The sequence below is a fragment of the Macaca thibetana genome, chromosome 7 (genome assembly GCF_024542745.1).
Source record: "Macaca thibetana thibetana isolate TM-01 chromosome 7, ASM2454274v1, whole genome shotgun sequence".
Lineage (NCBI taxonomy): Eukaryota > Metazoa > Chordata > Mammalia > Primates > Cercopithecidae > Macaca > Macaca thibetana.
Genome location: NC_065584.1, coordinates 123138554 through 123161450, shown reverse-complemented (window position 1 = coordinate 123161450; position 22897 = coordinate 123138554).

Sequence of the window (22897 nt, the reverse complement as noted above, 5' to 3'; positions counted from 1 at the left end):
AGAGAGACCAGATGCAGTAACAAATAAGTGTGCTAAATTTGGGGCCAAAGAAGGCATTACAGAGTAGGTGACACTGGAGTTTAAAGCTTAAAAAGCAATGTAAGTTTACAGAGAGCAGTACATTCAAAGGCATAGCTGCCTTTCATAAAAGCAATGACAAAAGTTAATGAATAAAACTTAAACATATGTAGATTGTTTTTAACAGTTTCTGACTTTAGTTCCAGAATGGATTACCCTATTTCTAGTTCTTTCCCAGTCCAAAAAATGGTCATAGCTGTCATTTTTAAGGAAGAAGTTTTAGGAGAGTGGGTAGTTTCCTTTCTTGTATATGCAGCCTCTTTGTAACATATTCAGGGCATGTCTGGTGTCTTCAGATGTACCTTTTGCTGAAAGGGACTAAAGTTTATGAGAATAAAGAGCCTTGAACAGGACAGACCATCAGCACACCTTGAGTCACATCCCCTCTCTTCTCACAGAATATCTCCCTCCCCTGGGTTCTTTACTCATCCAAATGCCATTCCTTTTTTAACAGGACATCTGAGCCCTATTTTTAAAATGTTTTAAACGTATCCAATCCTGGTTCATAACTCTCTTTCCTGGAAACCTGAAGGACATTCTCATCTAGTTATCTAGTGATTTCAACACAGTAAGACTCAAATTCTCTACCGAATTATAAGCCAGTGAAGTTCAGGGACCAACATACAACATAGAATTTCTCACAGATTGCAATGCCATGCTGAACTTCATTTATTTTGGAGTTTGAGATGCTAAAACTCAAACAAGAAAGCTGGTCAAAAAGAAAGATGTGAATCCTAGCACTTTGGGAGGCTGAGGCAGGATGATTGCTTGAGTCCAGGAGTTCAAGACCAGCCTGGTCAACAAAGTGAGACCCCGTAGGAAGAGAAGAGAAAAGAAGGAAGAGAAAGAAAGAAATATTTTAAAAGAGAAAAAGAAGGATGTGAGATGTGACTCAGCAGCAAACACCTTAAAGATTTGAACTTCTATACACAGTCAACCCACAAACCTCCCCCTATGTCTATTACCAAAATAAAAGGGTAGGACACCTGCTCTTTCTCCACTACCATTACCACCACATAATAATATGCATGTCCTCTTCATTTCCTCCCTCCTACTGCTTAAAGGTACCTTGATGCTTTCAGACACAAACAAAATTAGCATTCAATACATCAAGGCTATAGAAAGATGTAGAAGTCAACTCTCAGAGAGCTTATCATTTATTAGTTGAGACAAGAATGTACATAACTACAATACAAGACAGAAAATAAGTCTAAACAAGAAATCCACAGGCATGTGGACAAAATAAACCATTAGTTCTAAACAAACAGCCATCAAAATGTTGAGGAAAGTAGAACAATTGAAGCTAGAACCTTCCTATAGACTGAACCTTCTAGAGATGACTATGTCACCAGGTATCCAAACCCAAACTTGGGCAGGGCAGCAAATGCTACTTACAGAGTATTAATTATAAACTGATCTGATGCAATTTCTTATTGTGTGACAGTAACTCATTCACCAAAACATATCTGGTCAGCATTTTGGGGGTCCGAAGTATCCTATCTGTAGTTCTATAAGTCAATACATTGACAAGAAACTCTAGGGAAGAGATCGCCAGACCTATTCTTGGCAGGAAGGTTTTCCTTTAGACGTGATCTGTGATAACTTTTTTTTTTTTTTTTTTTTTTTTTTGAGACGGGGTCTCGCTCTGTCGCTCAGGCTGGAGTGCAGTGGCCGGATCTCAGCTCACTGTAAGCTCCGCCTCCCGGGTTTATGTCATTCTCCTGCCTCAGCCTCCCGAGTAGCTGGGACTACAGGTGCCCACTACCACCCCCCGCTAGTTTTTTGTATTTTTTAGTAGAGACGGGGTTTCACTGTGTTAGCCGGGATGTGATAACTCTTTTATCCACAACGAAGAGCATCCAAGGAGTACATTCTTGGTTCTCACTAAAGATTTGGTGAATACAAAAAAGGTTAAAGAATGGAAGACTCCATAATGACCTCTTCTTTAGAAACAACTTGGAATAGAATGAATTCTGTTTCCAAGGACCCTTGGGAAAATTTCCTTTGCATGAACTCCAAGAGTTGGAGAAATCAAGTGGATTTGAATACTGTCCTTCCCACTTCTGGGGACTCAAAACTGCCTCCTTCTTCCCCCAAATCTCTTTTGTTATTGAAGAGGCAGACACCAGAATTTCATATATCTACATTCCTTTCCTTTCGAATATCAGAAATGGCTAATGACATGGCGATAATAGGACATCTGATGACTTAGCCCCATTTGCATCACAATTCTCCCAGGATAGACCTCCTTTCCAGAAATGGGCCTTAAGGAAATTCCAAATATATGTGGGCCTGTAAATCTGAGTTATTGACCTGGCATGCAACTCCATCTGCCACCTACTATAACTCAATGCCAAGCATCTCACAAATTGAAAACTCATTAGGACGTCTCCAGACGTCTTTGCTCTCCTCATATAAAAGGTGGCAGAAAATATTCTCAATTGGCAACCCTTATGCCCATCACAACCCCAGCTGCTATAACTACACGCATGAATATCTTTGTAAAACTGATCCAAGGAGCAGCTGGGAATACCTTTTTGGACAGTCATCTGAGTCTGCCTTACTGTCTTGCTTACTTGCCAGCTCTTCATCATCCTTAGCGTCCCCGCCCAGAACTGAGCAGTGCCTGACACATAGCAGGTGCTCAGAAATAGAAATGACTGAGAAATAATTCTACTAATTGTTTATCTGATCTATTTTCCCAAACTCAGTTTAGTTTAACCCCAATATCAAAAAGTTACCTAAGTTTATTTGGTTCAGATCAAATCATAGATGGGACAAAGTTGAACATGATGCCCAATTATAATCAATACAAGTGGAAGGCAGTGAATGTCTCTAGAGTTGGCTGTTGTAGCATTGTATGAACCCACCTAATATACTCCATAGCTCAATAGCATTTGTGTATATACAAATAATGGATACTCATTCCATAGTTATATATACACAACTATTATTTGTGTATATACAAATTGTTGAATTCTTACCTTAGGTCCTCAAAACTTGGCATTAGAACTTGATTTATCTGGCTTAATATGGCTACTGACAATTTCATTATGTATTTATTTCAAGGACTGTGTACCACATCTGGAAACTGTGTGACCAAACAGGTCTAGTAGATATGAGGGATGGGAGAATTGAAGAATAGAAAGTAGCCCTGCTATGCCAGTGAAGTTGGTATAATGTGTGCTCTGTCTTCCAATGTGAACAGAATTTCTGTAACTGTGTTTTTATTCTAATTTCTTTCTATAGCTATCTAACAGTTATTCCTCTCTGAAGTGAACAAATGTACTTTTTTAAAAAAAAAAATGCAATACCAAAGCTTACCAGACAACTATCATATTCCTGACATTGACCTATATGTTTAACATTCATTCACTTACACAACTTCTCAACAGTCTTTTCAAGTAAGTAATATTTTCCCCATTTTATAGACTAAGAAAGTGAGGCTCAGAGATTAAGAAACTTACCAAATGTCACAGAATTCACTAACAGATGAGGGATTCAAACAATTCTCTTTGATTCCTACCCATGCCCATCACATTACCTTTTAACTGACTTTTAAAGAAAATAAAAATGGTGCTTGTTGTAGCCACCACCAACAGGTTGAAATAACCTTCAAAGGAAAAACTGAAAACGTAAGCTCTTCTTCACAATAGAACAGTAGTGTTAGTGACAGCAGAATGGAGAGCCTGAAACGAATGAGTACCCTTATTTTCAAGACCAGAGAAGAAAGACTGAGAATGAGCAATATTCTGGAGGTATGGATGTGCAACAAAGAAAGCAAGCTTACTTCCAGTATTACTTATTCCATCCTCTCTACACTTTTATCGTACCTCTGAACATCAAGATGTTTACCCTAGACCTCGCATCCATGGTTCTTACAAGAAATCAATTTATTGTCAACAAATATAATTAATGGTAGTTACTTCCTCCAAAAAGATACACATAATGCACATTCTTGAGGTCCCTGGTATTATCCACCTTCCTATATTTCAAGACTAACAAGAGTCTTTTAACAACTTCTCCCAGAGACATTGCCAGAAAACAGCTTGTTTCTGGGCCTGGCCTGGCCAACCCATATAGGTTAGTTGTTTTCAACCCCAGAAACACATGAGAATGACCTGAATAATTGTTTTAAATACTCATTTCCTGGGCCTCATTCCCAGAGGTTCTGATCCAGTTGACCTGAGGTGGGTTTTGGCCACTGGCATTTTTTCATTCTGTCCAGGTTGTTTCCATGTACAGCCAGGATTGAGAATCACTGGCTGTCGCACCCTGCCCCACCCCTGCCACTGGCATACATACTCCCATCATCTAATATCCCAAACTGCTGGAAAACGCTAGAGATTGATGATGGGCCAATTACCCCCTCTTCTTGAACATTCTCCTTTTCTCCTCTTTTACTTCCCACATCTCTTTCTTTTGCTAAAATGCTTCACTCAAAAACTGCACTCAAAAATTCTCATGGGCAGGTAGTTCAGACAGGAAAGAAATACCCTACTTACCTGCCCTGCATATATTCCCACTTTTGCCTATATTTATACTATAATACTTTGAGATAGCTAATGGGAAGATTAAGCTCCCAAGAATCCTTGAAGAAAATATCCAAATAGTTTGGAGACTTGCTTGCTTGTTCCATAGACTTAATTTCCTGCAGAGACAATAGGGTAGTTGTGAACTTTCATTTAGGGAGGAATGTGACAATACCAGATTGCCTGAGCCTCTCAGAGGGCCATAATGCCAGGCTCCTGGGAGTATCCAAAAGCAGAGAAAGAGACATCACAATCATCCAGATCAAGTCACCATCCTTGTATGTATGTGCGGTCCGATAGTCACTGTGCTGTGTGATGGGATCCATACAGTCTGCATGAGCTAGAGCCACCACATAAAGAAACTTCAGGATCTAAATGAAAATTCCACTTATAAATATGAGAAGATCTGTGACAGCATATTATAAAACCCTAATTAATGGAGGAGAGAAAGGAAGGAATTACATATAGACAAATTTTGATCCCAACACTTCAGGCTGTCTTTCTCATTGAATCATTACACTTACACAACTATTTCCATTTCAAAGATGAAGGAACTAAGGCTCAGAAAAGTTAGCCTGCATCAATAAGCACTTGGGTAGAAAACCCACATTCAAATCCTGACAGCCTTACCACCTATGAGCCATGTGATCTTGGATAAGTTTTTTTTCTGAGTTTCTGTTTCCCTACCTGTAAAATGTAAAGGTGGTAAGATCTCCTATTCAGTTGAAGTGAAAATTAAGTAAAAATATAAATGTAGTGTAGCAATAAAAACTCATTAAATAATCCCTGTCTAAAAGGTTATAGTAACTAGAATTTATGCAAGATAGCATAACAAGGGTCACAGCCAAGCAATAAACTCAGGTCTGTGAAACTCCATTCCCTTTCTACAACACAAGACATTGGAGACCAAAACAATTCAAAGGAAAACATGATGAGGTACATTGAGAAATTCAGGGAATACTCCGAAGCTGAAGAGGTAAGAAGTCAGCTAAGCATCAAAAAAAGAATTTAGGTAAGTAAGACTTTCATGTTCTTCACTTTGGGGGCTGGTCTAATCCCAGAAATATCCCTTTAACATCAGAAATTATATTCAATTGCTCTTTTGATAGACAGCTACAAACTTTAGCATGATGTTAAGCAGTTATGACAAAGAGCAGAGAACAAAAAATTAGGATGGTAGAATCACCAATCCCGAGTCCAAATCCCTCTGCTAAATCTATTAACACAACAGTCATTTGTTCTTCAAGTTCTGGTTACTCTGGGCCAGGCCTCGCAAAGGGCGAGGCGTGGCCACACTTCTAAGGTCAGACGCAGAGACCAGAGCCCCTGGAAACTCTTGACATCTGTGAAGTCTGTGAGTCAAAGGGCACATCTCGCAGTGTGCCTGCTCTTGCAGCTACCTTCCAAGGTGCCTGAACCACTCCTCTTAATGAACTCCACATGCTGCCAGTTATTTATAGCATCACCCTAGTGTGTGTTTTGTTAAAGCCTCTAGATCATATTTCTGAGCTTTGTAAGTCAATTTCCTACCATTGGCCCATGTAATTTTGCCTCCCTTTCCTCCTCCTCCACATTCTTGGAAATCTATGGCTAACTATACAAACAAATGTACAGGCTTATCAAAATATTTTGAAGTCATTATTTGCCCTCTTTTTCTTATGAATCCTTAAGTGTGAATTTCTAGAGCATCATCTTCCTGGAAATTTACATCTGACAGGGCAATTCAACAGAAGGGTAATTCAGCTGAAAGAGCAGAAAAGGAAGATTCTAAGGAGACGGGCAAGATGGCCAGCTAACTTAGCTCTTACATGAATGGAAACTAAGCCAGAAAAAAATGCAGCAGGAAAGCAAAAAAAATAAAAAAAAATAAAAAATAAAAAATCTTTAGACAAAAGAACAACAACAAAAAGAAGCAGAGACCAAAGAGGCTGAAGTAAATAATTAAACTAAAAAATACCCATAGAAAATGCAGAAGCTAAAAAGAAGAGAACCTCCTGTCTGATGGCGTAAAACAGAAAGAAGCCAAATCTGTGTGACATCACATCTTACCAGTCCTTATCTCCCTTCTGGTAAAATGCAGAGGGCAACTTTTATCGACATTTTATAAATGCACGTATTTTAGCAACTCTAGAAACACATTTTCCAAATGGAAAGAATTCCACTCCATCCCCTTTTTAAAAACATATTTCAATAAGTGCAAATGCTTTTTTTTTTTCTTTCTTTCTTTGAAGACATGAAATCTTGTACTGGTTGTTGGTTGTTTCTCTCTCAGCACAATCGGAAAATAGCGGAATACTGAATTATGGGAAGTTTCAATTATCTCAGGTGTCAACATTCCATAGGTTGGTGTGGGGGCAGTTTTTATATTCTATAATACAAAGCATACTAAATGGAATAAATGGAAATTTAGAGTCACAGTTATACATTCAACTTATGTCTTCTGTTTTAAGCATTTTAAACTACCTCTATTCTTACGTTGATTTTTTGAAGAATTATTTTCTAAAGAAAACTGCTTCCTGATGTTGGCCCAGGTGGGCTCTCTGTGATTCTTTGGCCATGGTAGTCCATTTTTCCTAATAACTTTGTTAATGTCCTGAGAAAAACCAGAAATTTGAATAGGTAGGATATGGGGTATATGATATTATGACTTCTTGTAACTTACATTGTGTACAAATGGCTCGTAATATCTGTCTGATAAAAATATAATCTCAACATTTTAAGAAGTCTAAGTACGTATTAGGATAACTTTCCTCAATTTCTTTGTGTTAACAGGATATAAAGAATAGGATTTCCCAGAAGAAGAGAAATTTTTATCCCAGTAATCCATAAGTTTTTGTTTTGGCTTGGTTTTGATTTTTGCTAAGATTCACAGAATTTACTATGTTCTAAGCACTAGTGCCTTTCTCATTTAATTCATATTACAATCTTGAGTTAGATATTATGACATTTTATAGACAATAAAATGGGGTGTAGAGAGACATATCCAGAGCTGCACAGCTAGTGGATGTCTGAGCAGGAGCCACACGCAGAGGAGCCTGACTCCAAGGCCTCAGCATGTAATCCCCTACACCTGCCACATGGATTTACATTTCCAGCTGCTTTAAGGTTAAGACTGTGGATGCCTGAACAGCTTTTTTTCCTTAGAGCATAAAACTAAACTAATCTAATGTTTCTTATAACAGCGCTATGTTTAGTCACTCCTCCCAATGTCAGTGATCCCTTAAATCTGGTGTTGGCCATCATCCCTGCCCGTCTCTGTGCATCCACAGGTGCCACATCCTGAGAGCTCAGTCCATCATGTGAGCCTCCATAAAAGCTTCTCCATGCAGCCCACTCCCCTCCATCTTCTCCCTTGCCCTGTAGCAGGCTCTCCTGAATCCTCCTCTAGACCATTGCAATAGCCTCTGTATTTGAAAAAGTCTCTGGATTCAAGGGACACAAAGTCCTCTCAAAGTGGTCTGGGTAAAATAGTGTGACCAAATGGACACTGGGAGGAAGGGCTGCAGAACAGAAGGCTGATGCAACCTCTGGGCCTTGGGAAGAACTGGAAATAAGGCTCTCCTGCCTTCCTACCTCTTGCCTCCGCTTCTCTGCTTGTCCCGTCACTTTCATTCATTCTCTCTGAGCTTATGGCATACCTTACATGTCAGGAAACACCACTACCAAGGGCTCTCAGGAGTGCCAGCCCACAGCTTCTACAACAGCAAGAGATACAGTTATAGAACCAAACTTGAGTTCACTCACTCAGTCCAGTAAGACCAGATGTGCACACTGAGATTTGCAGCCATAGAAAGGAAGTTGTTTATTTGCAGGGCACCAAGCAAGGAGGAACAGGCAGCTAATGCTTATATCCTGACCTCAATGACTTGCAAGTAACAGTTTTGAAAGGCAAGTGTAAATTTCAAGAATGCAGAAGTTACAGGCAAAATCATAAATCAATACATGGAGGTTATACATTAGTGTTGGCCTAAAAGGGTGAGATATTTTGAAACGTGGGCTTACATGTCTTAGGTAGATTCAATGATTTTATTTTCAATTGGTTAAGGAAGAGAAGCTTTAATAATTTGGAGTCAGCAGAAAATAATGTTACCTCTGGCTCGTGGGTGTGGCTGCCTCCAGGCCCCTTGGGAAAAAAATTTACAACAAGAATAGTGGTCAGACTTTAGTCTTCAGGTCCCTCTTATCTGAGGTCTACGCGCCAGTGGATCCAATTGGTGGGGGTGTGGGTTTCTGAAAAACAACTTGGTGACTTATGTTAATATGTTATCACAACCAATTACCCCCATTTTTCTAACAGTTCTTTTTTTTCTTTTTCTTTTCTTCCTTCCTTTTCTCCACTTTCTACTTACCGCTTTAGAAATGCAGTTTATAGCCTTTTACCTCCTCCTCACCAGATACTCTCTACAGGGCAAGTTCATCTAACTGTGTGCTTAGAAGCTCTGGGGCAGAACTCTCACCCACCAGAAGGTTGCCTCAAGAGATAAAAGATGATTTACAACCCAAACTATGCCCACTAGAGTTTTTGGCCATCTTTACAATGTATTCCTGCCCATGAAGATGCCAACTTGACTGCCCAATACATAAGGCACCAAAGCAAGTACATGGACCCCCCACACCTGCTCACTTCTGCTCCTGTGTAGGTCCCCACCTTTAAAAGCACTTACTTTCTGCTCCAAAAGCAAATCAGAGCCTTAAGGCAGGAAGGCTTTTCTTCTCCTCCTAAGCTAGCTTTGGAATAAAAAGTTATTTTCTTTATACCAGACCTCACTCGTGTTAATTGGACCCTGCAAACGGCATGTGACTGAACCTGTGTTTGGTTACATTATCTTTAGTTTCTAGTGAAACCAAAGCATCCCCTGATTCTAAATTCCTTGTTATTGTTTTAGGTTACTATCACCTTGTTTATCAAGTTCATATTTACATCCCAGGGCTAGCTAGGTGCCTGGGGATTTACCTTGGTTTCTATGCTTGTGGGACTACAGGGCCCTAAAAGGGGGTCTCTCCTCTCTCTCTGAACACCCTCATTCTCAGAATCTCTTTGGAACAGACTCGCAGTAGAAGCACACCTCTAGATCAACCAAACATGGCAAAGGAGCAGGGTCAGGTAAGGACATGGAAACACACGCTTGGAATTGGAGGAGGGACAGTTCCTAGAACAGGCTGTTGCTTTTCCAGCCTCTATGGATTTGCCCTTGCTGTTCCCTCCTTCATACACACCTCATGATCTCTCCTCACAACCTTCATACAAGGCCATCTTAAATAGCACCAGCCAGGAGGCTTATTCCATCACCTCCAAGGGGCCTCTGTTCTTTGAATCCCCCACCCCACTGCAATAGTTGTTTCCTCCCTTAGGACACTTCCTTAACTTACATTAAGAATTGTGTTTTCAAGTTTCCTGGCAGAATTAAACTCCTTGAGAGGAGACCTTAATCACTTGTATATTCCCCAGAAATACCAAGCAAAATTCTTGCCTATGACAGGAACTCAGTAATTGTTTTCTGAATGGTTGAATGCACGAATATAACTAATGACTGAGACAAGTTTCAGGAACCACCTTGGATGTTAGATTCCTCATCAAGCAGTGCAGACTCTTCACAGTGTTGCTGGAAAATTGTCTTTTCTTGGACAGAGGATGCACCATGACTTTTCTCATTGAAGGGTTTAGTGACACCCAAGTATTAGTTTACTAATCTAGCCGAGGAGAGTATGGTTTAACAGCCCAACTTACCTATTTATTGATACCAGAGATATCCTATTGGATTCATTTAAATTATACCTGGGTGCAAATGTTACCTCTGCCTCTACATTCTTGATGCAAGCTACTTAAACCCTAAGTTTCTTCTTCTGCTGAATAGGAGTTAAGAGAAGCTCTCTTACAGTATTATCCTCAGTCTCGAAAAATAATCACCTGGGCTAGCTTCAAGACATGGACCCTATGTTGTCTCACAGTAATGCTGCTCAAAAGGGGCCCCCACACAGGAGGTTCGATGCTCTGCAGTCGCAGTCCTGAAACTGTTTATACCTTTGAATTTGTGTTCTGTGAGTGAAGTCCAATAGGACAATGGAGCATGACCCGGGAGCCTTAGAGCCTGGCTCAGCCATAGTTCTGCTTCCTACCACCTGCCAGAGCAACTTCTTGGCCACTCACTTACCCACTATCTGGTGCCCTGGTCTCTGTCTCATTGTCACCCACCCCTGACTAATCGGGTCCCACACACCGACACAGAGAGGATCAGGGTAGGCCTATGCCTGCCACCTTTCCAGGGCCAGCAGAACCAGAGTGTGTTTATTTAACAACTCAGGGGCAAGCCTCTCACCCACCCCATCCAGTTACATAGTGGGTCCCAGCACAGGGGTCACCAGTCATATTAGTCTGTGTGCGTTGTTATAAAGGAATACCTGAGACGGGGTAATCTAATTAAAACAAACAAAACACAGTTTACTGAGCTCACAGTTCTGTAGGGCTGTACACAAAGAACAGAGCCAGCATCTGCTACTGGTAAGGGCCTTCAGAAGCTTGCAATCATGGCAGAAGGTGAAAGGGAGCTAGCCACACGGCAAGAGTGGGGGCAAGAGCAGGGGAGCAAGAGAGAGAAAGAGCAGGGCCTAGACTCTCTTTAAAACAACCAGATCTCACCTGAACTCATTACCACAGGAAGAGCAGCACGACATTCTTGAGATCTGCCCCCATGACCTAAATGCCTCTCACCAAACCTTACCTCCAACACTGGGGATCACATTTCAACATAAGATTTGGAGGGAACAAATAACCACATCACCAGTCCACCATGGGTTGGAGAAGGGGAGATGCCCGTTTCAACCTCCCCAACCGCAGCCAGGACATGGCACATTGGTCCAGCAGTCAATGGACCACAACATCAAAGGAGCGGGTGAGGGTCTGCACTCATCCACAGGTATCCCCTCACCCAAGAGTGCCACACCAAATAACAAATGAAAACCACATTGACAGGTAGAAAGGGATCAAGGAGGAAAGTAAAAGCTATTTTAGTGCCTTTAACTGCACGATTTTCCTTCTGTTTGAAAGAGGGACTTCACGTTTTTATTTTGCGCTGAGTCCCGCAAATTAGTCAATCCTGTATGTCACCTAGCACGTGTCAAGCACCTAAAAAGTGCTCATTGATATCGTATTAATAAATGTTGACACAAAGTCTGACGATTTCACACAATAAGACATTTATAAAATTATCTGACATCTATAATCTCATTTGAGCTTCTCGGTAGGTATGATATGGGTATTTGTTCATTTTATAAAGGAGGGAACTGAAATTCAGAGGAGTCAGGAGGCCTGAAATCATGTTACTGATTAGTAGCAACACACGGCCTGGAACCAAGGCATTCTGACTTGCAGCCTGTGTTTTCACCAGGTACCTGCCCACCAGTAACCTGTGGGGCAGCCGAGCAGCCCTTTCATCACTTCTCTGGAGGAAGGAGGAGCCAACAGCATTGAGCTATCCTGGAAACTTTGCCGGGTGCCATGGAGCTGTGAGTGTTTGCCCCGGCCACTGCAAGGAGAAGTCCCACCCTTGCCTTGCATTTATTTTCTTTCCCTAACCTCACAAAACCATAAAAACCAAAGACGACTCCTAAGCAGCCTGCCATCCAGCTCTCTGAACACCCAACCCCAGGCTGTGGACAGCAGGGCTACAACACTTGTTTCTTTGCTCCTGTTGACTCAGGTCTGTTTACCTGGCGCCGTATTTCCAATTTCCTTGCCTCGGAACTTGTGCAGCCCTCAGATTTATGCTCTAGGCAGACGGGGAATTTATGGCGTATTCATCACCCATCCCACCCCAGGACACGGCACCTCTCCCTGCAGCTGTCAAAACCACCCACTCGTACCCAGTGAGGTGTCAGTTCACTGAGGAAAACTCCTCGGAAATAATGCCCAGTTCTAGCCAAAAGGTTTTGCCCAATTGCTCAAGCCCTGGTGATAAAAATGCCAAACATAATGTGGAGTGAAAAACAGAGGTCAGACTAGCCCAGAGGGCAGGGTGGGGCAAGAATCATAGACCGGGATTAGGGGACAGAGAAGGTTTGGCAGATTCCATGCTCCTGAATTTGCCCTGATGTGCCCTGGCCTGGGAGATTCTTGGAGTAGATGGAGTCACACTCTCTGGGAACCATGTTTAAAACTGATGTGCTCTTCAGATAGAACTAAATCGAGAAACCAGCTTTCCCAAGTCTCAGGAGAATGATCTTTTTACAACTTCAATTTTTATCTAGGGAATATTAAGTGAGAGATGAGTATGGATGGAGTCAGTGGCTAGAACTGAGGCCATCATCAGTATTGGTTCTTAAACTAGAAAACATGCAGAAAACAGCTACACATATTGATCGTAAGCCATTTGCCATCCTTGACCTTTGAATACATTATTTCCAATTCTCACAACAGCTCTGGATCACATTTATTTTAGGCACATTTTAAAGATGAGGAGATTGACATGTGAGAGGTTGCATAATTCACACAGTAAGTTACACTGCCAAATTCACACAGTAAGTTGCACTGCCGGTAGTTGGACACAGGTATCATTTCTCCACTAAGCAAGTTCAGTTCATGCTCTGCCTACTGAGCCTCTCTGTTCCATCCCATGGGAAAGAGTAACAATGGCCATCGCTCCTGACACCATGAGGATTTATCCAGGTTACTCTGCAGGAAGACAGCCAGTCTCTTAAATGGCTGTTGGTTCTGGGCACTCATCCAGAGTGCCACAGATACCTCTTTATGCATGAAGGAAGTACACGGTAAGCCTCTTTATTACTAGAGGAGAGTGGATGCAGACGTTGCCAGTTTTCCATTCACCCATTTGTTCTGCTTCTTATTTCTTCTCTTTACTTTTAACCATTTTCCTACTTACATTAGCATCTTGTATGTTGCTATATCTCTTCCAGCAACATACACCTTAAGGCTAGAGAGAAAATTGAAATCCTGTACTTCCGTAACAATGTCTGATAGGACTTGGCCAGCAAGAAATGACAATAAAGAAAACACCACTACTCTCACCAGGAAGGAAATTGTATCTATTAAAAAAACTCAGTTTTAAAGTTATCTGAATTTTATCAATCCCTGATCTTGCTTCTCTCATCAGCTCAATTTGGAGCCTTTTGATAAGTACATAGGCAGTTGATAAGGTCAATCCCTATACAAGAAGGGATTAAAAAAAACAAAGCCCCATAATTTACATGGAAAATTAATATTGCTGGCTCTCATTAACTCTAGCATTCAGTACCATCATCTATAAAAGAAATCCAATTCAATAAGTATTAAGAGATTACCATGGGAAACAAACACAGGATTGTAGACATAATGGGATTATACGTAAGAAATGTTTATTATTTACACAATAAATGAGATATTCCAGAGTATGAAAGGCCTACAGTTAGAGCAGATACCCACATAAGTAATGGTAACTCTGGCTTGACTGTAAGTGAGCCTCAGGAAAAACCCACAAGGTGTTAGACATCCAGGAATTAGAGTACTTGCCACCGTCACCCTGATCACCAAGGTCATTAGGATGTGATTCTAGTACGTATGGAAGGGCTCTGTAAAGAACTATAAAATTAAGGGATTTTTAAATCACCATTTTTATTACCCAGCACAGCAACTAAGAGTGTGCCCTCTGTACTCAACCTGCCCAGGCTGGTTTCCCTACTTTACAACTTACTCACTATGGAACCTCAGGTAAATTGCTTAAACTCGAAGCTTAAGTTTCTCAACTATAAAAAGGAGGTAATAGGATCAACCTCATATAGATGTGTGATAATTTAATAAGTCAATATATGTAAAGGGATTTGCACATTAACCAGCACAAGACTGTAGAAGTATTATTGGTGGTTAATATTATTAGTAATCCATGCTTACCAGCCTCATCAGCTCAGAGGCAATGCAAAATATAAAGATTACCACCACTTGGCCCTTTGTAAGACTTTCTATAAAAGGCTTAAAATCACTTTATCCAAGTGAATAATTTCTCCACCAATATTCTTTGAGCAGCTATTCTATTTATTGGATATTCACATATTCATGCTATGATGGTGGGCTTTGCATCAAACAAGTTATACTACTCAATTGGAACATACAACCCAAAATATACATCTATTATAGTCTTTTCAGGATAGAGTGAAAAAAATGCTTTGGAGAACAAAGCAAATTAGAGTTTTATAATTCTGGCAATTCAGCCAATATTAAAATTTGATGATTCAGGAACAAAATAAAATTATTTGGATAAATCAGCAGCTCATTCTATTTTTCCAGTATCTTTAAAGTGACTTGGGGTACTCAGTTTGTCAGACATTTGTTGTGGTCTTCAATTTCACCAGGTGGAATTTCAACATTGTTCAACTCTCCTCTCAATTAAGCAGGCCCGGCTCAAGTATTCCCTACTCTGCTTCTCCATGGGCAAGCATGATTTCTCAACAGGTCTCACAGCATGATGCCTAGCACTGCCCACAGAACAGGTGCTTACTTGTTCAACTGGCTTAGAACAGTGGCCAGCAGGCCAGGCTTGATCTTTAGAATGAAGCTCTTGGCAATATAAAGAACATAATTGTCATTTTAGAAAGATATCCTGCAGTGTGGAGAAAGATTTAAGGTGAGAAGGACTGAGTAAGGAGAGATCATGAGAAGGGATACATAGGAGATACGACCGGGACCCAAGGTAAAATTGTAGGAAACAAATTTGAAAGATTCATAACTGACAGATATTAATGAACCATAGACGTGGGTGGTCGGGGGAGAAGAGGTCATACATAATAACAGGGCCCTCTCTTCAAATAATTTGAAGGTAATGGGGTCATCAAAAAAAGAACTAGAAATGTAAGAATGTAAGAGGAGAGGCAGTCCAGAGAAGCACAATCACAAAACCATTTTCTGGATATTGAGTTTGAAGTGTCTGTATAACATTTGCATGAAAGGATTAGTAAATACTTTCACATGTAGATCAGAAAATTAGGGGAGAAAGCCAGGCTGGAAATATAGATTCTGGAGGTAGTGGAGGTTAATTGATACCACCATATGGGGTACTCAGAATGAGCACTGCCTAGAAAAGTCAAAGCCTATGCCTCGAAAGGCAATAAGTAAGGAGTGGATGAAGAAAGAAGAAGGGCATTTGAGAAACAGCCTGTGGGTTAGAAGGAAAAACAGAAGACAGAACAGTGACTGAAGCCAAGGGAGAAGGAGTTAAAGTAGCTTCTTAAACACAAACTTCACTGTTGAAGTAGCTTTTGTTTAACAAGGTTATTTCTAGACATAATTCCTTGGCTTAAATATTTTCTGCAAAGGGAGTTTGTTAGTATCCCTCTGCAGTCTGGGAAGGATGATACACTGATCCCTGTGTATATGCAAGCTTGGGTGAGTTCATCAGAATAATTAGAAGTTATCAAATCAAATACAGAGTAGAACACTAGATACTCAATTTTCCATGTGAGAAGAGCCATTGAGAAGAGGTTTACATTTGGGATACGAACTGAAGAGGCCCAGTCTGTAGAAAGCAAATCTAAGCTGTCAAGTGGCATCAGGCAAATGACTTATGTTGCTACTTTGCCCTGTGGAAGCATAGGTCCCCCCACTTCTTGGGTGTAGCTGTGTTTGGTGACTTCCTTCCAAAGAGTACAGTATAAAAGAGGGGTGAAAACAATAACTTTACAGTGGAAAAAAATTTTGCAAATACTACCTCCACTAGGTAACCAGGGTTAATGGACTTATCAACAAGATAAGTCATGGAAATACAGATTCTGGAGGCAGTGGAGGTTACCTGATATCACATTTGGTACTCAGAATGGACACTGTCTAGAAGGCTCAAAGCCTGTGCCTCAAAAGGCAACAAGTAAGGAGTGGATGAAGAAAGAACAACAACAAGGGCAGATACCCTTGATATGATGTGAGGAAAATGGCACTTCACCTCTGTGGTCTTTCTCCAAAAACCTATAATCCCCATCTAATCATGAGGAAATCATCAGACAAATCCAATTTAAAAAGTACACTACGATATGCCTAACCAGCACTCCTCAAAACTGTTAAGGTCATCAAAAACAAGAAAAGTCTGAGAAACCATCACAGCAAGAGAAGTCTGAAGAGACACATGACAACTAGATGTAGTGCGGTATCCTGGATGGGACCTGGAACAGAAAAAGGGCATTAGGTAAAAGCTGAGAATATCTGAATGGAGTATGGGCTTTAGTTAATGACATATCAATATCTGCTCATTAAAATTGTGACAAATTTATGCCATACTAATGAAGGATCTTAACAGCAGGGTAGAGAGGTTGGATATGAGGTAGATGGAAGCTCTCTGTACTATCTTCACAACTTTTCTGCAAATCTAAACTATTCTAAAATTAAAAGCTTCTTTTTGAAAAATGGCATCACAGGAATGTAATCCTATCAGGAGAGCTGAGGGACTACAGGGAAAAGTCGGTCAAGTTGACCTTTGTGTACATCACAATTTTCCAAGGAGCCAACCCTGGTCAGTAAAGTTTTCACTAGGGAAAGAAAGACAAGTGGAGGGCCAGGTCTCACCTTCATTTTGGGAAGAAGAAAAAAAAAAAAAAAAAAGCCATACTGAATAATGTGACATACAGCCAAGGTCAAGTCTAGTATTGAAATGTGTTGCCAGTAGGCCTATGATGCCCAGTAACATTGAGAATGATAAGCAAATATTTTCCTCTAACATGTGAGTAAACTTTCTAAGAGGTTAAAGGCTTGTAGCAACTAAAAGTCTACCTCCAAATGGAGAGTACAATTGACTAAATCTTCTAGTTTGATTTTTTAGGAGAAAACAGAATATGACCATTCTGTCATAAGGATCAAAATCAGCTCACTTACCTCCCATCCCTCTTTGTCTTTGCCCTTAGAATAGGGCTGTCAAAACATGGTGGCTTTCATTGCATTGTTAAAATCTGCATCTTCTTTTTTCCTGAAACTGCCTCCAGCTGGCATTTGGCTGGCTCCCTGGGAAAGATAACTGGACACCTCATGCAAAATTAAAGGAACAACCTCAGAAACAATTCTGCTAAGAGATGCTGAACCAGGGCTCCATCTTTTTCTTTGCCTTTGTCCAACAATAGACTCAAAAAGAGGTTTATGTATTTCCAGATAGGATTGTAAGTACCCCAAGTTCATAGAATATTAGGTCTGGCAGGAATCTAACAGATTATGAATATGATTCAACTCCACATACTACAGAAAGAAAATTGAAATCCAGAAAGTCACACAGCTAGATGTAATCAGGATGGAAACTAGAACCCTGTTTCGTGGTTTCCAGAAGACAAAGAGGTTGACTCTAAGAATAGATTTGTTCCTCGGAACCCTCGAGCTAATTACCAGGGAGCAATTTCACTATGTCAAGGTCACTGCAAAGGGTTTTTCTGATGATGGCCTACTGCAGATGTGTTACCTGCGACACCTACGCACTCAAGACAGCAGTACAATGTGTGGATTAGGGGACCTACTTGTAAAACCCAACTGCAGTCCCTGACTTCTGGAGTCTCCCAATGACTCTGAGTGACATCCTAGCCACTTAGTCATCTCCCCCTGGCTCCTCAGTTCAGCAGAGCAATTCTTACCATTAATTCTTTGAGCACTGTGAAAAACTAAGGGGGATGAGGGGGTAGTTCAGAGAAAGGTGTGGGTCATTTAACCTGGCTGAAAGCCGTAAGGTCTCAAATCCCCACACTAACCCACTTGCCCGTGTTATAGGTGGCATGTGACATAAATTAGTCAGCAATTTCCATTAGTCACACCTCCTGCCCAGTCCCCACTTGACTCCAGTTGATCCGTAAGTTATCATCATCTCTGGGATTTCAAAATTTTTAACTATACCAAGAAGTCTTCCGAGGCAACAAGCATGCTTTCTAACTCCCCTTTGAAATAATCTCTAAATGCATTAATGACCTGGCCAAAACTTTGTTTTGCTGTCATACTTTCTTTTTCTGTAAATATACAAGCATGTGTCCTAATTAAGTTCTTATGCGGATTGTGTTAAGTCTGTGGGTTTTGGTGACTGCAAAAGTTCTCTGTGGTTTTATCCTTTTATTTCAGGAAATACTTTTCTAAGCTACCCTCTCATGGTTTATATTCCTGTGTTCAGGAAGCTCGTGTTGTTTCCAGTGGCTGTTGCTCATTTTCCTCTCAGCTGGAAGAAGATGGATTGAGTGTCCACTCATAAGATATGAAAAAGGGAGACATCCATTCCATGCAAAAACAACTATGAAAGAACAAAACACCATCAACGTGGTGTCTGTTATCGAGTTCCCAATGGATTGTCTGTCATCGTTGATAGTTGAAGGCTATCAACTATGTCATCTGGAAACACAAGTATCATGGCTTTCAACTATTGGCTATGCAGTCTCAAAAGATTAGCCAAGGTTTGGGGGCAGGTTTTATTTAAAAGCCTCTACATTTCCATCTATTTTTGCTTAATGCTAAACGTGTAAGTTTACATATACTGATTACCAATTTGGAGTTGCTAAATAAGTTATGTTCACCATCTTATTCTAGTACCTCACCCAGTCTCCTATGAAGGAGACATACCCAAGAAAGGACAGAGCAGTATTTCATGAAAGAATGAACTACTGAATATTTACCACTAGGCAAACTTAAGCTCTTCCAAACTTATTCCTTCATTTCTGCTTCTCCCTGACCTTGGCACCTCTTAATGCTTTTTAAAAGTTTGTCAATCGCCAAGGGGTAGAGGAAATCCATTTGTATCAAGTCTAAGCCTCTTAAGTCTCTGCTTATTGGTATCTTTGATCGACAATCGATAGAAGCTGTAGCTTTCACCAATTTTGGCTACACTGCTAGGGCTGATATCAGCCTTGCTTCTTTCACGTCTTTATGTTTGGTGGCCAGGGTATATGGAATTTGGATGAGCTCATGGACATGCTGTGCCCTCAGACCATTAAAATGATAGTGCAAATAATAGTGTAGTGAGAGGGCAAGACACTAGAAGGAGGAACAAATCTTTATTACGGGAATAATAGAAATAAAGGGTGTCAGCCATGTACCGTGGCTCATGCCTGTAATCCTGGCACTTTAGGAGGCTGAGGCAGGTGGATCACCTGAGGTCAGGAGTTTGAGACCAGCCTGGCCAATATGGTGAAACTCCATCTCTACTAAAATTACAAAAATTAGCCAAGCATGGTGGCATGCACCTGTATTCCCAGCTACTCAGGAGGCTGAGGCAGGAGAATTGCTTGAACCCAGGAGGCAGAGGGTGCAGTGAGCCAAGATCAAGCCACTGCACTCCAATCTGGGTGACAGAGCCAGAGTGTTGAAAAAAGAAGGAAAAAAAAAAGAATAAGAAAAAAAGGGTGTTTAATTCTGTTCAGGGCATGCAAGTCCCAGTGAGTGATGAAGGTCTTTCATAAAGAACCCTAATCACATCTCCATGAAGCTAATTTACTGGAAAGCGAATGGACAGGGAAATTTCTACTCAAATTGGAGTTGAGAAATGGAGAATCAAAAGTTTAGCTTATATATCTTCCTTTCTTTAGCTCCCAAAACACAGCTCCTTGAGTAAGCTGAGATTTGGTAGCAGAAGTAAGAGCATTCTGCTCTCTGCCTTATTTCTCCTGGGTTACTAGTAGGATAACCAACCTTTGTGATTTGCCCAGGACTGTCCTGGTTTTACCACTGAAAGTCCCGCTTTCCAGAATCCCCATAGTCCTGTGCAAATCTAAAAAGTTGGTCAATGAGAGAAGGTTGACAATGAGAGAAGCACATGTACCCCATCCTGTGTACCTAAAACAGGTTCTCGCTCGAGTTTGAAGTCATACATTGACACACTGTACCAGCTGGCCACCTCCTGTCCTCAGCCTGAGGCCTTCCAGCTGTGGGTGGTGTTACAGGAGCAGAGGCCTCTGGAAAAGGACCGCCTGGTAGATAGATGCCCACCTTGGTGCCATGCGCAAGTTTATCCTCTTCCACACCCACCTTGAGTCCAAACCCTGGATACACCAGAGCCGCAGAGCCAGAATCTAGTGTTCCTTCATCCCTGCAAGCCAGAGATGGCTTCCCCATGGGACACCACACTGGGGTCCAAGCCGCAGACCACACCAGTCAAGCTGTGTGGAGGAGTGAGCTGCTTGGATGGTTTTCCTCAGAACCATGTGTTGGCCCATCAACAATTTTGCCTCAATTTTCTACTGGCACATTATCCTCCCTTTATCCATATTTTCAAGAAAATTATGCTGCAGAGGGCACAGTGTACTTCCACAGAGGTTAAACAGAGGTTTTCTACCTCTGGAATTCACTTCCAGGAGAAGGTGGTAGCTTCTAGCACTCAGGGCCCAGCAAAAACATGTGTGCACAAGGCCTAGAAACTTCTAGAGGGCTTCTGGGGAAGAGGAAGCAGAGAGTCCATGGCTGGTCAGGAATGGGAGAGGGGCTTCCCTGCGAAGGCAGGCTGTACTCAATACATGAATTAAACATTGTTTAGAGCTTCCTTGTTATTAAAGTCACAGAACCTTGTACTATGAACTGAACTGAGAAAATCAGAAATTAGAACTCAAAGAATTGAACAATGTATATCCTTCTCTTCAGGAGTTTTCTGTCTAACACTGCGGAAAATCAAGAAATCCTCACAGAAAGAATTTGAGAGTGATGACAAGATGAGCAGTCACATAGATTCACTCTGAAGGTTGTAATGTCAAACACCACAGGACAAAAATAACGAATCGGACCCACCTCAGACACAGACTGCCTGGCTCCGTGGGCTCCCGGGAAACTTGATCCAAAGTAGGAAATACTGCGGTTCTGAATATCCATGGCTCTGTCAGATCTTTCGGCTTGCAGGCTACTTTTCCCAAGCTCACTTTTAAACATTTATAACTAAGAAGAGGCTAGGGTTCTCTGGTATCCTGCCCCTGACCCAGAAAAGAAGGTTTTCTGGAAGAAAAACCTGTTTGCCAGTCCTTCCTCACATAGGCAAATTGAAATAAGGCCATTTTACTTCACACACAACCCACAGACATGTGCCTCCCTCATTTGCTCCACACTGTGTGTGTACACGTCTGCCAGGCCCTATGCTGTGGTAGGGATGTGGAGGTGGAAAGACAATTCCTGCTTTTCATGGCATTAGCCATCAAATCCTCTGACCCAGGGCTTCTCTGGTCCAAGGCGATAAGACCTTACAACTTACTAGGCTGGAGGAAAAGTGAAGTTGAGAAAAGAGGGTACCCAAGGGACAGACAGTATGGTCAGCTCTAGACCCTCTCTAGCCCTCCATCCCACCAAGGGCTTCGAAGCTGCTGTAAAGCTCAGCCTTCTTTTTTTTTTTTTTTTTTTTTTTTTTTGAGGTGGAGTCTTGCTCTGTCGTCCAGGCTGGAGTGCGGTGGCATGATCTTGGCTCACTGCAAGCTCCGCCTCCTGGGTTCATTCCATTCTCCTGCCTCAGCCTCCCGAGTAGCTGGGACTACAGGCACCCGCCACCACGCCCGGCTAAATTTTTGTATTTTTAGTTGAGACAGGGTTTCACCGTGTTAGCCAGGATGGTCTCGGCCTCCTAAAGTGCTGGGATGACAGGCGTGAGCCACCGTGCCCGGCCAACTTCAGCCTTCTTACTATTAACAATATGAGTATACAGCATCCCGGTAGCTCAAAGGCTCAGTTGTAATATATATAAAGGCCCAGAATTCCATCCCTTGTCCTGTCCTTTGGTTCCCCAGGGAATATTTTTCAATAGATATCGCAATCTAGTTTAACAAAGAAAATCTGAGCCACCACCTTCTGGCACAGATAAGCAGTTTGTATTTGGTAATGCTTATAATCACGATGCTGATAGTTGCTACCTCCATAACATTAACTAAAGGTGACATCCATATAATATGTATACCTTACCTGATCAACTGGGACTATAAACTGACAAAACTATCACCACCCACCTCTGAGGACTACTGGAAGTGAGTCCCCACTACACAGTAGTAGTCCCCACTACTCCAGGTCTGTCTATCTGCAGGTAAGCTCCGTGATGCCCATGTGTCTGATCTGCCAGGGAGCTGTTAGGATGCCAGCCATCATGCCACATGTTCTCGTGTGATGGCTTGCTTCCATCAGAGCCTCATCTATCCTACTTTTTAAACAGTTCTACCAGAGGAAAGCCAGATCTGCTTCTCCGTGGTCTTCCTAAGCACAGTGCAGCAGGAAGAGCATACTCATAACAGGTGTTTAATATGCATTGAATCAATGAAAAAAATGAACAAAAGAATGAGTGATTGGTCAAACAAGCTTCCCCCTGGCATTTTAGTTACAGATGTATGAGGGCTGATCCAGG